General features: G+C 39.2%; 1 long non-coding RNA gene across 3 annotated transcripts; it reads right to left on the bottom strand.

Moving 5' to 3' along the window:
* Positions 1-373: 373 nt before the first annotated feature.
* Positions 374-1,452, bottom strand: LOC141445075 (uncharacterized). Of its 3 annotated transcripts, none has more exons than XR_012453274.1 (3): positions 1,405-1,452; positions 1,021-1,331; positions 374-931 (listed from the first exon to the last, which is right to left on the bottom strand). It is a non-coding gene; the product is annotated as an uncharacterized lncRNA (long non-coding RNA). The 3 variants fall into 3 exon arrangements; XR_012453273.1 differs by having other exon boundaries at positions 1,021-1,173; positions 1,246-1,432; XR_012453272.1 differs by having other exon boundaries at positions 1,021-1,432.
* Between the last annotated feature and the right edge of the window lie 2,813 nt (positions 1,453-4,265).

The raw sequence follows: 4,265 nt of genomic DNA, 5'->3' as shown, positions 1-4,265 counted from the left end.
AGAAGTACAAGTAATAGCATACTAGAGTACATAAGCATGTACTTAGATGAAACACAAACATTATTAGCTAATGCATGTACCAGATCCTTACACCCTCCTATATACACTAATGAGAACGAGAATGAAACCATAAATCCTTCAAGCCCAACGTTGGGAACGCCACTGTAACGGAGAATATTTCGGTCTTATTTAATTTGTGATTTCACCCTGGGGTCCGTCACGAGGATACCCCAAAACCCAGGGCCGCTCCGGCTAGCGCGGCATGAAGTAGGGTCGTGCGATCGGCTGGCTTGAGGGTACGGCCGAAATAACCTTGGGCGCCGTAGAAAGATTGGCCGCACCACAAACAGGACTGGTTAAATTAAACTAGGAATTCTCGTCTCATGGTCGTGTATTCATCCGTTGAAAACAAGTTTAAGACCTAAATGAGGTCTAATCAGGGGTTTAAAAATAGAGTAGCAAGTCAAATACTCATCCCTGGATAACCAATAGGGTTATGCACCTTTCTTAACAATTATAGCCTTAAGTAAAGCTTATTTCACTTATTTAAAATTAGAGTAGTAAATTAATTACCTATATTTGGATACTCAAATATACCCAATCAGGTTATACACATTTATTAACAATGTAAGACCTAAATGGTCTGGTTACAGGTCGAGAATAGTTATTTAAAATTAGAGTAGTAACATGAGGACACGCTTGCAGTTGCAAGTTAAACTCCTATCTACGTGGTTTCATCAAAAGAGGCGCTTGGTTTTAAATTATAGGGTGTAAGGATCGGTTCCCCAGACAAGAATTTAAATAAAGAAAGTTTAAGCAATGAGTAACATCACGTGCACAGCCCGTCCTCGGAGATCGACGGCCGCTTGCTCGCCCCTCGCTAGACGATGACCACGAGACACACAACACTCCTTGCCCCGTACTTGACACCCTAAAATGAAGAAAAACTCACTTTAGTGCAAATGTTTAACAACACTATTTGAACCCGAAGCGTCAAGCTAAAATGTTCAAGACACTCACCATAAGGGTAGGTTACTAGAAGAGGTTAGACTTTAGACACAGGCCGCGGTGTTGGAGTTGTGCGTCTAACGATCATATGCGCTACGACGCAGTATATAATATAGACGGCCTTTAGACACGGGTCCACTGTGTTTGAGTAGATCGCAGGACGATCTGAAATAAGTACATGTCTTAGTACACCAGTTAAACGACGCCCTCTTCACAGCGCGTTTATGTAAAACTTACCATTTGCGTTACGACGCAGTATATAATATAGACGGCCTTTAGACACGGGCCCGCTGTGTTTGAGTTAGAGTTGAGCGCTGGATGATCTGAAATAAGTACGATCTCTTAGTACAACATCTATATGACGCCCTCCCAACAGCGCGTCTATGTAAGACTTACCATTTGCGTTACGACGTAGTATTTAATCTAGACGCCTTTAGACATGGGTCCGCTGTGTTTTATTAGTTTAAAAGAGGGTCAGGGAATCATCATGAGGAACCTGAAACAAAATAAGTTACGTATCAACTTGGCGTCTCATCGACAAGCGCGACGGTCAAAGTTTAGAGAATCCACTTGTTAGTACTCACGATTCAGCACGGTGGCGGCGGATGGAGCTACCACTAGGCTCAAATATAACGTGGATGTCGAAAAGCACTCATGAATTCCACTTTAGAACCACAAAAGCATGTAGACGCCGCTCCCGTTGCAATATCTGCCGGTCATCCTGCCAAAATGGCCGGTAGAATCCGACCGCCTCAAAAAGACATCGCCGTGTTACCAACCTCAAAAAGACATTTCACTCGGTCGCGTAATATCGAGTCGTAACAAAAAGAAGAAGAAAGAAAAGTGTTTATTTGCTCCCAAAAGAATGGCAGCGCATCGCAGGATGTCAATACAAAATGAATCAGCAACTAAACAGCAGCCGGAAACCTAGAATTGTAAACTAAAGATCAAAAATCGGCAATCAATATCGTGTAGCACCATCTTTATCGACCTGTCAAACGTCAGCGAAGTTGTCAGTTTGGCAGTTCGACATTCCCGGCGAAAGATCATCCTATGAGGTTGTTTACGATGGAAAATAAAAGGTTTTGTATTGTTTTACGAGATAAATGTGAACTTCGTAGTGTTCTACAGAAAGAAAGGATCGTCGTGATATGATAAGCCGCCAGCAGTTGGTCAATTACAGTGTAAAAATCACATATACGAAGTGTATCAGTGACTGCAATGTTTATCCCGCTTACCATGCCTTTTGGAAGACAAATAGAATCAAAAAGGTACTCAAATCATGAGCCAGGGACACGTCTTCATGTGGCAGGTCAGTATCAATCACCCATTTGCCTGAAGAACGCATCTAAAAACCGTAATACCAGATTTCGGGTGTTACATAGTTTTTGTATAGGTCGGAATTAGATTTTACAATACTCCAAATTAAGCCAATTAACGATGGTATGATCGCATAACCCTCGGTAATAGAATGTTTGAGCATCTATTACCGACCCATTCAATTGTCTTTGGGTCGGTAATAGGTTCTTAAACCAGTCCTATTACCGAGTGACATTTTATTTTTCTGTTAAAATAATTCACATTTAGGGTACCGTAAGTGCAGATTTTTTTGATAAAGTTGTGACTTTTACTCAGCATGCATACATCAAACTATAACTGGTGGCATAAGCATAATAAAATACAATGGGCTGGATACACTATTCGAATCATACTTTAGTTTTTTATTTAAATTTTCTCAAAAATATTTGGTGTACAATATATTATACAGAACCAAAGCCATTACCTTTTTTTAATCCCTCGGTATTAAGTTCCAAAACATGTGTCGCGTTCCTTTTACCGATGGTAGAAAATTGCCGTTTTTTTATACCCTCGGTAATAGAAGCTCAATTCGCGGTAATGGAATCACAGCCTGTCCATTACCACGGTAATAGAAGATTTGGGTATTTTGATTTCAATAATTATTTTATCAAATACTAATAACTAAAACGAGCCCAAAAAGTTAAGACACTGAAAGTTCAATAAACGCTCTTAAATAAAAAAAAAAATCTCGTTTGTTAAGGAGCTTTGATACCCTTAATTTTTGGGACTCATTTGAAAACTTCCTTAAGTACCACGGTAATAGGCGCCGTTACCTTATTCATCTGCGAATAATTGTTTTCATGTTTTAATGTTTATTTGGGCACAAACGATACATTATTCTTAGAGAAGATATCTTATCACTTTCAAATAACATGATTTCCAAATCGCTTCCCTCAAACTTCCAAAGATATCAATTTAAAATCGCTGGCTAGTGAACACAGTCTTAGCGAGCATAACGCACGGTCGGAAGGTGAAAGGCGTATCGCTTTCGAATTAGATCGCGTTGTATCGGCAACGGTGAAAACGCACTTACCCGCAAATGCTTCCACGACAATGCACATGATTCATAAATGAGACACGACTCACGACATAACACATATAAGATTTTTATGCGGACTTGAAAACGAAAACAATGAAATGTAAGTGTATGTTCCTGACGCCAAAAAAAGTTAAAAAAAAAACAGCACAACAGGTTATTTTGCGTCTAAAATTGTCAACCATTGGGACATTTAACTTATTTAACTGATAAAATAAAAATAGAGAGACAAAAATTAGCATGGTTGTTCTTCATACACCGTAAATTAAAACCACGATGCATGTAAGTTTAGAGTATTCAAATGGGGATTTAATAAAATCCCGGAATTTTCATTCGACTCCCGAGGTTTACTTGTACGAAGCCGCGAGTAAGAGCTAGTTCATTATATAACAATTTTTCATAGAACTAAAGGGTAATAAAGATTTTCTAACCATTACAAAATTAGGTAGGTACTTAATTAGCAGGTCAACTTCTAGATTTAGAACTAGTCGCGTTCAGAACGGGTTCTATTTAAAATGCTGACGCTTTTGAAACTACTAAATACTTCATTTTCAAAGCTACCAACACTGATCACACATTCGTGGCATTGTTATTATTTTGTGCTAGTTGAGTCTGTGTGGCATATGCATTGTTATAAGTGGCAGTGGAGGACAACGAGTCTTGCATGTTAACCTATATGTGTTAGTGCACGACGAAGAGACGAAGCTGTAGTTAGTGCACGATGTGTAGTGGAGAAACAAAGTAATATGAATCAGTTTAAAAAAACAGGTAGTTAAATCTTTTTCCACCGAGTATTGAACTATGCCCCTAATTCCCCCACTTTCCCCACTTAAATAATCGTATCAATCAACCGCCACGCTAA

Source organism: Choristoneura fumiferana, unplaced genomic scaffold (genome assembly GCF_025370935.1).
Source record: "Choristoneura fumiferana unplaced genomic scaffold, NRCan_CFum_1 Sck3bRy_32;HRSCAF=194_pilon, whole genome shotgun sequence".
In the NCBI taxonomy this organism is placed as follows: Eukaryota; Metazoa; Arthropoda; class Insecta; order Lepidoptera; family Tortricidae; genus Choristoneura; species Choristoneura fumiferana.
This window is presented reverse-complemented; position numbering and strand designations above follow the sequence as displayed.